This window comes from Crotalus tigris, unplaced genomic scaffold (assembly GCF_016545835.1).
Source record: "Crotalus tigris isolate CLP2741 ecotype Arizona unplaced genomic scaffold, ASM1654583v1 scf7180000024124.1850442, whole genome shotgun sequence".
Taxonomy (NCBI): Eukaryota; Metazoa; Chordata; class Lepidosauria; order Squamata; family Viperidae; genus Crotalus; species Crotalus tigris.
In genome coordinates, this window is record NW_024100400.1 from 520,030 (window position 1) to 534,293 (window position 14,264).

Genomic DNA, 14,264 nt, shown 5'->3' on the forward strand with positions numbered 1-14,264 from the left:
TAAATTAAGCATGTATTTATAACGTACGAGTAATAATTAACCGTTTTGAATGCCAAGGATGATGATTGTCTCTGGAGCAGCCCAATCAGCACATACCCTTATACTTCATTTAATTTATGAATAGGAGAAACTTTCAAAGCTAGGCAACATAACTGAAGTAGCTTGAAACCCATTATTCATCCTGAATGGCAGCAGCTATGTATGTATATATATATATATATATATATATATATATATATATATATATATATATATATATATATATATAAATCAATTAAATAATTATTTTAAATGAAACAGATATTAATAGTTAGGAAATTTAAAAAAACCCCACATTTTCCCAGTGCCTTCATTCCCCTCACATTAATAGCAGAGCAGGAGCTAAACTCTGGAATTTCATTCTGCATTGGAATCAGTGGGAAACAGAGAGGACATTGTTATTCTGAAGTCAAATTACTTAATTTTAATGGAATTGATGCAAGAGCTTTTTCAGAAAACATTGAGACCTATAACGTCCTTACAGGTAGTCCTTGACTTACAACTATTTGTTTAGTGACTGTTCAAATTTACAATGGCACTTAATCTGGCATGTATCTATGACAGTTGCAGTGTCCTGAGGTCATGTGATTATCATTTGTAACCTTCCCAGTTGTGTGATTCACTTAATAGCTGCAGTGATTCACTTAACTGTGGCAAAAAGATTGTAAGATGGGGTGCAACTCACTTAACAACTTAACAATGGAGATTTTGGGCTCAGTTGTGGTCATAAATTGAGTACTACCTTTATTTCTGATGTGCTGGTTTCAGAATCATCACCAGTTATAAATCTACACTGGGAAGATTTCCCTGAACCTCCAAGACAGACTTCTCTCTCACTTCAACAGATCTTCCCTCTGCTGATGGAAGACACTCATATCCTATTCTGTCTTAGCCAATAAACCCATGCTTCTCATATTTATTTGAAAGCCAACCAATAGGGTTTCAACAATTAAACTTCTTTACAAGTCCTCCACAACGAAGATTTTATTTTAGCCCCTGCATTCAAAGATACTCTAACTTAGTGATGGCGAACCTTTTAGAGACTGAGTGCCCAAAAACTGGCCCTGGCCCACTCCACCCTTTGCCGTGCCCCCACCCTGCCCCCAATCTGCCTGCCCGAAGGGCCACTCACCGCCTCCAGGGCCCGCCGTAGATCACCCAGGCAGCCCAGCAGTGCCATGGTGGCCACGCCCTCTGCCCGCACCCTGCAGCATCAACTGTGCACGATGGGGCACGAGGACAGGGTCTTGTCTATGCTGCCTGGCTGCCATGTCCTTGGCTACGCTGCTCTGTGTGGGCCATGCTCGGGGGCGACTCTCCTCCAGGGGGGCTGCTGGTGAGGAGGGGGGTCATGGAGAGGCAAGGTTGGGGCAACGGCATGTGTGCCCACAGAGGGGGCTTCAAGTGCCGCCTCTGGCACGCGTGCCATAAGTTCACCACCACTGCTCTATCTCTTAGTAACAATTCTGTGGTTTTGCCTCGGTGATAAAAAGATCTCAGAAACAATGCTGCTTCTATTAGTGCAATTAAGAATTCCATTTATATTTCATATAGTTATTTAAGTGTTATACAAAATTTTATTTTGTGTGCATTCAGAGAATATTTAACATAGTAGATAATGAACATACTACTGTTAAAGTTGCAGAATTTGGAATACTTGTTGAATTGTTATTATTAGTAGCATCAGCAGTAGTAACAGTAATAATACCATAATACAGTATATGGATATTTAAATTTAAATTGTTAGTTGATTATGTGATATAAGGTTGAAAGATGGATTTACTTTGTGTAAGTTTTGGCTTATCTGTACATTATGCTATTACTATTTTGCTTTGGGTAATAAACTGCAAAACATTTTTAAAGATATAAGCTATCGAGTCCTATGTGCACAGAAGTGCATGTGTGTGCATGTATGTGGAGGAGCATATCAATTTAATATTTCATGAACATAAATAGAAATAAGAAGCAAAGCACCCAGCATACAAGATTTCAGCTGTGTAAATGATTATGACGTTCAAATAAACAAATAAAGAAGATTTTTTTCAGAAACTGTAAAGCAATAGTATCTATTGCTAATAAATTAGTAATGAAAGAATGTTTTGAACTAAAATAGTGTCTATGGGTGAACTCCTTTTAGTTGTAAGGTTCAAATGCATTATAGATTGCATTTACTTTATAGCATCTTTGCCTCTCTAAAGAAGGAGCGGTGATTTGTGATTTGCTATATTTGTTGCAATGGAAACAAAAGTTTCATTTAACTGACTAGAACAGGTTCAACCATAATATTTTAATGGTGTAAACAGTGCAATTGATTTAATTTTGATTATTGCAAAAAGAAAACAAGTGAGATTCACCTCAAGCCAAGCATTTTGATTTATTTCCCAGAGGCATTCAGCCAAAGTTCATTTTCAGGACAACGTACAGCTCAAAGTGGCTGCCAACTAAGAACTGTTTGATAGCTTGGTAAAAAGTCCTCAGAATGGAGAATGGTCATAATATGGGAGTCTAGGGTTCTCTGATGAAACTGCAGCTGTGTCATATTTGCATGGTTACCAAGACAGCAGAAATGTTGACAAAATGAGGTAACATTTCTTCAAGACATAGACCAATGGAGATCAACTTCCCTGCAAAATTATTCAAAATTGTTAGCATTGACAATTGAAGCTATTGAAGGTCCATGAAGGAGCAAGAAATAGGGGGCCATGATGCAAAACTTGCAACTTACAAAGTTGCATCAGAGCTTGGATCATGACACCACCATAGACATGTCACTGGCTAAATGTGATAACCCCTTCCTAGAAACACAAAGGTTAGCTGTGTTTTCTTGGCAAAAGTTCTGGACTCCAGAGAATAGATTTAGCTAACTTCAAGTAAACTCTGGAGAATGGGTCTATTTAACCAAATACACATAAAGGCTTAGCTAGGAACCAAAGGCAGGAGTAAGCGTTGTTACAATTGAGACAGAGGCAAAAGCGTATCCAAGTAACGTATACCCATATGTATTTTGACATATTAATAAAGTTCAGATAAAACAAAGATTAACAAATATCAAGATTAATGTTGGCCCCTATGGGGAAAAAACTCAAGCTGGGAGTTGAGATGGACTAAAAATTAGATATAGAGTTACAAATGAGTTGAAATGTATACCATGATTTAATTTGTTGTAGCCTACCCTGCTGTCCTGAGGTTAATTGTGCTTCGTGTAACTATAGAAATAAATATCAGCACCAGTATATAAAGTAAACAGTAATTTAAAAGTCAAATGCACTTTTTATTATATATTCATTAAAATATTTATAACCCTATATCAACAAATCTTAAGCAGGATGCAAATAACAAACAGGATAAGACAGCACAACACAAAAATATCAAAGCAGCATACTCCACAGTTCAGTATACAAAATATGCCATAGTGCAATCACTAAATTTTATCAAACATAGATGGTCAAGTTTTTACTAAGGACCTATCTATTGTCGGGAGAAGAGGTTCAATAACGGGTGTGTGAAAGTCAGTGCATTCCTTTTCCAATCAGACGTGTCCAAATACTAGAAATCTGCTCTATTCTATTGTCTACAGTTGACTCTACAGTAATAGAACATTATTTTCTTTTCTTGAATTGTCATAGATCCACTGTTGTAAACACGGGAGGTTTTCAAAAACTGAAAAAAGAATTTTACTGGGGAAATTGATACCCACCCAACCCCGCAAGAGCAGTTACAACCATATTACTTTAGATTTAGAAGTTTTAGAAAGGACGCTGAAGAATCTGAGGGCTAGGATAGTATTCTTATCCATCCTTCTAATTGTTAGGAAAGGGTAGAAAAAGAAAAATGCTTCAGGTGAGTGGCTGGCTAAGGAAAATGTATTGATGCGAGAGGCTTTGTTTCTAAAAATATGGCCTGTATTGTCTTAATTATGACTGCTGGCCCAAGGTAGACTACAGCTAGAAAGACTAGGAAGCAAATTTGTGGCTGCAGCATGTCAAATTCACTTCTCCTAGTGTCATGTTTTCTATCACCTGTATTCTTCCAGAAAAGAACGTACCATGGAAAGCAATCATTCTCGAATAAGAGGGTTGAAATGATAGATTCTGCTTTTAAAAAACAACTGCCAAAATGAGATCAATGAGACAATGAAAATCAAGCATAATACTAAAGAGTGCAACTTGATTCTCATAGCCTTACTGACCTCAGTGTAAAAGGACACCTGAGTTGAAATGCACCCTCGGAGGTTTCTGTTATTGCTGATTAACTTACAAATCGCTTTACTACTTTCTTTACTATGTATTTCTAGACAGGCTACTAAGATAAGCAATAAAGTTGCCTTTATTATGTTATAAAACAAATGAACAATATGCAAATATTTCCTTTTCTAAACAGGAAAGAGAGAGAGAGAGAGAGAGAGAAACTGTACTTTACAACACTTTCCTACTAAAATCAACTTCATTAGTTATCCTACATAATTTTTACATATTAAAATTTAATGATGCTCGTTGAAGAAGTATATAACTTTACAATAACTTTGTATTTGCTGTTTACATTTTTAAGAAGGCCTTTTTTGCATTTGTTCTGGAATTTAAGGGAGATTTTTTAATAGACAAACATTCTTGGAGTTTGATTTTATTTTGCTTTTAAGGGCAATTTTAACTAAATGGGTATGGAAAGGGTTAGATAGCTTGGGCAAAAAGGTACTTTCCCTTATGATACATTTTATTGTCAGTGTTGGTAAATAAAACATTTGAGTATGCCAGTGTTTTTCAATCTCAGCAACTTTAAGAGGTGTGGATTTAAAAATAGAAAAGAAATAAAAATAAGAACAATAAAATAAAGAATAGAAAATCTTTCCAAGTTTCTTTGAGAAACTTCAAAAGGAGATGAATTTAAACCAGATATAAATTGGTCAGTGGTCCTGACCTTTTAATTTTTTCCTGCTGCCTTGCTAGTGAAATAGATAGATGCTTAGTATATAATCCTGAAGATTTCTTTTTCTGACAAGTTCTTTGACGTGAATGTGGCTTTCATATTGACCTTTGTATCAACTTTTGCAACTCACATGTCTATTGAAGAACTTCTTTTGATGTACATCACACACTAATGTGGCAAATAAGGGCCAAGGATCATCATTACTAATCCCATAGGGGCTGGTGAGAGCTGGAATCTGGTAATTTTAATTCTATCAGAGTATCTCATGTAAGAAAGTCTTGATAAAAGGTGATAGGATATCTTTCTCCCTTCTTTTAGCTTTGATTATGCCAAAGAAAGTATATTGGTTCTATGAGATTGTGCTTCCAAATGTATAAATTTGGATTGTGAAATTAGATTAGTTTTCTGTAAAGTTATTATAATAGTTTATTTAATCGTTGCCTGTCTTTAATCAGAAAATATTGTTTTCTATTTATCAGTTCTAATTGAGGCTGTATCAACAAATGCTTGGAGCACACACAATGAATTGTTCATTATTTCTAAATGCATCAGTCATGTTTCTGTGGAAAGAAAAATCTTTATCAGGTCCAGTCCAAGCTGGGTATAAACAAAATGGAGACTGCTTTAGAAAAAAGGTTGTAGTTTATTGAAGAGCAAAGCCAGATAGAAGCATGGCTCTGGGAAAGCTGACCACATGTAGTAGGGAGTGGTGGGTTTTTATATCTTCTTGAGCTTTTGTTTGGAGGAAGGAAGGAAGGAAGGAAGGAAGGAAGGAAGGAAGGAAGGAAGGAAGGAAGGAAGGCTATTGTTAATACATCTAACATAACTGCAAAACTGAAACTTCCAAAATTTCTATAACTTTTACATGAAAGTAATTTTGGGACCCACAGATATATAACATAGTGTAATATATAATTCCAGAATTATTTAATGTAGAAATATGTCTGGAAAATATCACAATAATTATCACAATAATTTAATACTATTAGTAAGTTGCCTTAAAGTTTTTTTAAACTTTTTTAAGGCAATTTACTAATGGTATTAAAGATTTTTTAAATCCTTACACTTAAATGGTTATTAAAGATGCACAAGTAATGTTGTTTAGATTTTTATACATTCAGTACTTACTCTTCTAAAAATGTTAAGTTTATTTTCATTTATTATAACCCATTAACAAGGCATAAACCTTACTGATAAAGTTATTATATATAATATAATAATATACCATCCAGGCACTGGCACATTTGGGCTGGATCCTAGAGCTCACAAAGTACAAACAATTGAGATTGGATGACACTTGAACAAGCAAAATGCGAGGCAAATTATAACAACCAGTGCCAAGAGATATGAACGGATCAAACTGATAGAATGGAAAATCAAATAGGTTATATTCTTTAGGAATGATAGAACACAGATTGCATATAATCTCAAATTATATATCAGATCACATCAGTGTACTGAGACTATCATTAATATACTTTGAGGTATAAGTTAACCTCTCATGCATCCAGGAAAATAATTAAAGCAAAGGATCTCTACCCTGATTTTCCAAAATGAGCTGCTCTAACATTCTCTTCCTTTCTTCCTTTTCTTCTTCCCTTTCCTGCATTCCTTATTCACTCCTACATTTAATAAGATTGTGATGAATCAGTTACCTTAATACCAAAACCAAAACAAATATGTGGATTAATTTGCTTACAAGTAGGTTCAAATGAATAGCATTTTCACAGTCACAGAATATTGGAATGCTGTGAATATAACATACCATGACTTCAGCCAAACATTCAGTTTTGTATATGATGATATGATTAGCAGGCTGATTAATTATGGACTAAATGATATTGTTACAAGGTGAAGCCACAGTGTGTGAAGAATTATATTTAAAGAGTGCTTGTCAATGGCTTTCTGTCAAACTGAAGGAGAGTCATATCAAAGAAAACATGTAGAACCCGTTCTGGGACCTGTGTCTTCAATATTTTTATTAAAAACTTGAAATCATAAGGGAATACTTATTAAATGACAGATAATACAAAATTAAGTGGAATAATAATGTCCTAGAAGATGAAAGTAACATTCAGATTAATCTTGATAGGTTACAAAATAGGGTGGAGAATAACAACATTAATTTTAATACAGATTAATATTAAGTTCCATACCTAGTGGAGAAAATGTACAAGTACAATATGACAAATGCAATTTTAAGTTGCATTGGTTATAGTCCGACTTTCAAATCATGGCAACTAATCATTTCTTCTCCTTTCAGATATTCCATGGCCACCATATTTCAAAAAGGAGATAAAGAAGAGATCTCTGATGGGCAGCAAAGCTAATCAGGAAAATGGAAACAAAGCACAAGGAGAGGTGGAGGGTTGCCATATATTTAAAAAAATGTCATCTATTCTGTATCAACAATCATTCTGAGTACTTGGCAGAAGAAAAAGTTGTATAAATCAAATAAAGATACAGAGTTTGTATTCAAGCAGAAGTTGGCAGGCCATAGCCATAGGATCACAAATGGCTCCAAACATTTTCTTGTGGCTGTTGGAACTTTTGGAGATCATGCATACTCCATCACATTTAGATAGGAATTAAACCATAGCTATTGCATCTATTTACTACTAAAACTCTTGTCCTAATCTTTAACTGGCCCAAATGGTGCACCATAGGACAACAATTTTTGAAACAAGGTACCTCAAATAGGCTAACTTACAGAATGTGTCCAAAATCCACAAGCCATAACTCCTGAGGGAATCAAATTTGGGAAAGTTGTGGCTGCTTTAGTGCTACTGGCTGTTGTGCACTGCTGGGCTGCTGCTGTGATCTTCATTTTCAATTTCTGTGACAGTTTCCCAGATAGTTTCACAATCCCCCCCTCTCCCACTGAGCAGCAGTTCCTGGAAAGGGAAGGAGGAAGGGAAGAAGGAATAGGGAGGAAGGAACCCCTTGTCATACTTTCCAATCCATGCCACCCCATCATGTGATTCTGAACCAGTGCCAGCCCACCTGCCTTTTCCCCACCCAACACTAATCCCCCCTGCATGCTTTCCCTGATCCATGTACCATCCCTGACCACCCTACCTGTGTGCCTTTCTTGAACCATACAGCCCATTGCATGCCACCATTTACCCTTCCTAACCCTCACCAACCTCCCACATCTCTTCATTGATGTGCATAGAACCTCCTGCATGCCCTCATACAACCTCCCCAACCCACACCTCTCCTGAGCACCTTCCCAATCCATGTAGCACTTCTTGAGCATCATCACCCACCTTTCCTGACTCATCTTGTCTCCCCCACCCCAATATGCTGTTCCTAATCTGTATGGCACTTCTTGCGCACTCTCAAGCAACTGCAGGCACCCTTCCCAACTTACACCACCTGGTGCGCTATCCCTGATTGGCACAGCATTTTTCACACACTTGTGATACCTATGCATTATTTTTACTGCCCTACCCCCAACATGCCCTATTATTTGACTTGCCTGGCATCCCTTACACACACCCATGACCCCCCTACAACTTTCCCAATACACACAACATCTCTTGCACACCATTTAAACTTAATTGCTTCCAACTTTACAATTTTGTGGTACTACTCACAAAGAGGTTTACATTTCACAGGGCTGTGAACTGCTACAATTAGAATTTTGCTCTTGCTATTTGCCTCTTCATTCACTCCATCAGCAGCCATTGTGACTTAGTGCAGGGAGACCATGACATCACTTTCCTTATTTCATCTGGAGCCATTGGAGTCTCCCACCTAGAACAGCCTCCTACAGTAGCTATTCCACTGCACTGCACTGAACTATCCAATTGTCCTGAAAAAAATGATGTAGTTGAACCAGGAATTTAGGCAGAAGAACCTCAAACTAGTAGTCCTCTCAGCAACCAAAGACTAGCTCTCAGGCCAATATCTTTTTTTCGTGCAGTTTAGTAGCCAGAGACAGACCAGATGCAGCCAGGTCCATCCAATTTAATAGCCAGATCTAACTTAATGAAGGACTATGACATAGCAAATATGATACATGATAAATTCTAACAAATCTTCCTTGTCTAGCTAGTTTTACTTTTGATCAAACATATACAAGATCACATAAATTTAGGCTAAGAACACATTATAATAGTCTTTAGATAGCAAAACAATTGTTCTAAATTGCTACACTATGTATATATGTTAGAGACCACCTTTAATAAGTGAAGCATATTTGTTTCTTTAATTAATTTAATTCTGCACAGAATTTTCACTATATCAGTATTAAATAATTCTTTCAGGACATCTCTCTCTCTCTCCCCCTCCCCCCTGCAACCCCCATGTCAGAGCACTATAGATTAATCTTAAACATGAACATTTTCCCCATACAATAAAATCTCTCCCTCTCCCACCCCCCCCCTCTCTCTCTGTGTGTGTGTGTGTGTGTCTGCATAAACCTACACACACATAGCTTTTGGGGAATCTTAACTTTATTCTTTTTTTTTTTTTTACAGACTTGCTGATCTCCTTCTTCCTAAGCAGCCTGCTGAATACCAATCGAGTTTCTGCACACATTTCAAGGGTCGCTGGCAGCTTGCCTTGGATTCTGTCAGTGGCTAAAATATTCTCATCAAGGGAAGAAAAACCTGCCAGAAGCAGACAGGTATTTAACGTGGTGTCAGCATTGCGGAAAAGTCAACATTTGCACAGTAGTTTACTGCCAGCTGTAAGAACTGCAGTGAAAATAGGATTGAATAAGGTGTTGAAAAAGCATAAATTAAAATGATTGGGGTGGCAAATTGGATGCCTGAAGTAAATCAACTTTCCTCCTAAATTGTTGGAAGAAAGGCACAGATTTCGGTGATAAAAGACTGACAGTAGAAAAGTGGTTATTTTGAAAAAACCTAAGCAGAGTTTAAGTTTTCACATTCAAACAAGGACGCTAAATCTTGCTGTGAGAACAGCTAGGAAGAGTAATTTGTTCTAATGGAACGTTTTGTGCCTGAGGGTCTCAGGGTACCTTATAATAAATCAATTGATCAATTAATTTTTTCCTTTTGTCTGTTTTTCAGACTGTTTAGTAACTGGAGTTTTCTGGACAATGTGCAGGTAAATTAAAAATATAAATACACATCACAATACACAATTACAATAATATAGCACAAAATAAAATTAGCAGCAAATGGTAAAAATAGTGCATCATATAAACCAATGTAAAACCAGCATCAAAAATAAAAGCTCTTACAATTGTCCTGACACAATTCAGTGTTATTATATTCAAAGAACAAAGATGAAAACTGAGGCACAAATGTTTTGCAAACACCCATTGAAAGCAAAATCGGGTCTAGTTCCAAGCCGGGAGTAAGACGCTGGAAATAAAATGGAAGCTAAGATGCTGGAAATAAAACAGAGGTTGCTTAGGAAAGAAGATTCTTGTTTATTAATGAGAAGAACCAGCAACATCATGCAGTTCTGCTGAAAAAAAGAAGATTTTTATATCTTCTTTGGGGCTTTGTGTTTGAGATGCCTGTTGTGAAATGTAGTTTGATCTGTGCTTGAGTGTGCCCTTTTGGTATTCTAATTATTGTTGCCTGACTCCCATTGTGGCTGGGAAGTCATGTCCCATCCTTGGAGCTGGGTCGGGGAATGTAAATTCTTAATCCCATCAGTTGTGAGGGCTGAAGGCATTTTGTGTATGAATAGATTGGCCAAGTTTTTCTGAATAGATCAGAAAATCTGCAGTCCTAAAGCCCAACCTCTTCAGGTTTCTTAGTTTGAAGCTGTTTTCCTGGAGCTGCTTTCTGCCTTTTTTTCTCCATTGGGGGGGTATATAATATTCTGCCTCTTTTTAATATTCCCCAAAATATTTCATTCTCGGGGGAAGGGAGGGTGCTGACTTCCTACACATCTTTTTAAACAAAGAATTGCAGAGTTTTCTATAACAGGTAATGAACAATCATGTTCCTTTGACCACAGTCAGTTTTCAATGTTGTGTTGAATTCTTTGGAACATGTGGTAGAAATAGGCACACATATGAGCAATTGAGTTCAACTTACCTTTCATTACCAAACTTTCTGATTATAAAGAATAATCTATCCTTGTTGCAGATATACTTCAGAGATCATGGCTCCATACCATTGTCTGACTCAGCCTTCTGAATCCTGACTTGAAGCGAACAAGACAATAATCATCTGTGTTTTTACATGAAAAAAGAGCTGTGGACCATGGGATTTTTTTCTGTTCTGGCTCCAAATCATAAGGTAGTATTCATCTTCATTTCTCTTTAGGATACCCAAGAACTACATAGGCAGGTTCTGACTTGTACCTGTAGGAAAAACAAAAATAATTCAAACTGAGACACTTGCAAACACAAAGAGAAGATTGAAGACATTATGTTTCATGACCATTGTGTCAATACATTCTTGATGCTGTTTGTAACCTGTTATGTCCTGAGCCTTGCAAACGGGCTCGGGGTGTTTGCAGGCGGTCCCGGGCAGGTGCAAGCTGCCCGGAACCAGACAGGCTGTCGCCAGCGCCTGTGCGCATGCGCGGATGCTGGCGCGTGAAAAGTAACACATTGACCCGGGGAAGGCCTATATAAGAGGCCGGGAGTTTTGGACGTTGCCGGAGCATTCAATCTGTAAGCTGAATGAAGAATAAAGCAAATCTGAGAACTACAACTGCTTCTCGTGTCTTGCCATTTCGCGAGGGACGCAACACTGGTGACGAAGGTGGGATGCCTTACATCAACAGAAAAGAAAGAGGTGTAAGCTTACCCAAGTGAGTCCTGAGCGGCGGAGCGGCGTTGACTCGGCAGCTACCTGCCAATCCAGTGCGCATTCGGGGGTAGGCTGTCTGATAGACCCGTCTCCTAAAATGGCAAAAATTGGAAGGCTTTCGGAGTTCGACGTCTCACATCCAGAGAGGTGGGAGTCCTACGTAGCCAGGGTGGAGAACTACCTCAAGGTGAACCAAGTGAGGGAAGATAGCTTGAAGGCTGCCACCCTGCTGTGTGTCTGCGGTCAAGACGCCTTCGAAATCGCGGAGAACCTTGCAGCACCTGTCCCACTAGAGTCTGTCAGCTACGCAGATCTAAAAAAGCTACTGAAGGAGCACTTCCAGCCCAAGATGTCCGTCATCGCATGGCGCCACACCTTCGAGCAGAGGGATCAACGATCTGGAGAATCGGCCAAAGAGTACATTGCCGCATTGAGGAAGGCCGCCAAGCACTGCGAATTCAAGGACCTCGAAGAACGACTGAGGGACCGATTCGTGTGCGGGCTAAGGCATCGAGAGCTACAACAGAGGCTTTTTGCCAAAGAGGACTTGTCTTTCCAAGATGCCTTGAGAGAGGTCACCGCAGAAGAAGCAGCAGGCGGCGCCATCAAGAACATGCGGCCGATCAGGAACAGTCCAGATGTTGCATCTGTGCACCAAGAAGAAATCCAAGGGAACTCCGAGGAGGATCCGGACGAGGAAGTCGACCGTCTCCACCCCACAAAGGAAGGGAACCAGAAAGGAAGCTCTTCAGCTCTCCCCAAGTGCATCGGCTGTGGAGGTCGCCACAGGAGAACCGACTGCAAGTTCCGCTCTGCTATCTGCAGGGCGTGCGGAAAACAAGGACACATTGCAGCTGTGTGCCTGGGCCGACGAAAGGTACAACCCCAGGAAGAATTGCGCCTGAAAGGTACCAGGGTCCCCAGCCAGAATAGGGTGGGGTTTTGCGCTTCACGAAGAAGCATCTTTAGGACAGGCACACACAAGCCCATTAAGAAAAAGCTGTCACTTAAGGTGAAGCTACAAGGGGTTCCATTAACTATGGAACTAGACACGGGGTCTGCACTTTCAATCATCTCTTTGCATACATTTAGGAAGATTTGTTCCGGCAGTGGAACTCAGGCCAAGTTAAGGCCTTCTGACATTTTGCTAACAGACTTTCAAAATTTGAGAGTGTGTGTTAAGGGGGAGGCCACCCTTAATGTACAGTATAAGAATTTTGAAGGTCCACTAGACCTATTAGTAGTAGGGGGTGAACGAACGAGTCTCATAGGACTCGATTGGTTTGAGGCCTTGGGGATACACGTCACGGGGCTCAACAGCCTACAAACACTCGACCTACAGGAAGTCTGCAAAGAATTTGCAGATGTTTTCAGCCCCCAGCTGGGCACATTCAAAGGACCCCCTGTGTCCTTAAAACTAGACCCCACTGTCACTCCCATTAGAATTAAAGCAAGAAGGGTCCCTTTTGCTTTAAAGAGTAAAATTGACACTGAGTTGGACAAACTGATCCAACAGGGAATTCTGGAGCCTGTTGATTCCAGTCCCTGGGAGACCCCCATTGTCACGCCTCTAAAGGCAAATGGGGACATTCGCATTTGTGCTGACTACAAATGCACTCTGAATAAGGCATTGCAGCAACATGCCTATCCTGTTCCTGTGGTCAGTCATATTCTGGCCTCCCTCAAGGGGGGGTGTGTTTTTGCAAAGCTTGACCTAGCTCAAGCGTATCAACAGCTGCCTGTTGATGATGATGCTGCTACAGCTCAGACTATTGTGACCCACAGAGGGGCCTTTAAGGTAAAGAGGTTACAGTTCGGAGTGAATGTCGCTCCTGGGATTTTCCAAAGCGTAACGGAAAACACACTACGGGGTATACCGGGGGTTTGCCCCTACTTTGATGATGTCTTAATTGCAGGAGACTCCACACACATTTTAGCTGAAAGGCTAAGGGCTGTCCTGTTAAGGTTCAGGAAAACAGGCCTCAAGCTTAAGAAGGACAAATGCAAAATAGGGGTGCCTTCTACTGAATTTTTGGGGTTCAAAATTGATGCTGCTGGGATTCACCCTGCTGAATCCAAACTAACTGCCATTTTAGAAGCACCTAGGCCAAAGTCTAAGGCCGAACTTCAGGCCTTTCTGGGCCTCCTGAACTTTTACAATTCTTTTCTTCCACATAAAGTTAGTGTAGCTGAGCCTCTTCACAGGCTATTAGATAAACAAGCAGTGTGGCAGTGGTCACAAAAACATGAGGCTAGTTTCAATGAGGTCAAGGCCTTGCTCACTTCTAACAGTGTACTTGCACACTTCAATGAGTCCCTTCCTGTGTGCATCGCTTGTGATGCTTCCCCTTACGGGGTAGGAGCTGTCCTGAGCCACCTCAGGTCTGATGGAACTCAGGTTCCTGTTGCATATTACTCCAGAACATTGTCTTCTGCCGAGCGCAACTACGCTCAGATAGACAGGGAGGCCTTGGCTGTTGTTGCTGGAATTAAAAAATTCCATGATTTTTTATATGGCAGGCATTTCACGGTCTTCACTGACCATAAGCCTCT

General features: G+C 39.5%; 1 long non-coding RNA gene across 1 annotated transcript; it reads right to left on the reverse strand.

Annotated features, from left to right (window-relative positions):
* Positions 1-2,423: 2,423 nt before the first annotated feature.
* On the reverse strand, positions 2,424-8,592 carry LOC120298772. The gene is made up of 4 exons (XR_005554208.1): positions 8,562-8,592; positions 7,673-7,856; positions 6,502-6,584; positions 2,424-2,663 (listed from the first exon to the last, which is right to left on the reverse strand). It is a non-coding gene; the product is annotated as an uncharacterized LOC120298772 (long non-coding RNA).
* Between the last annotated feature and the right edge of the window lie 5,672 nt (positions 8,593-14,264).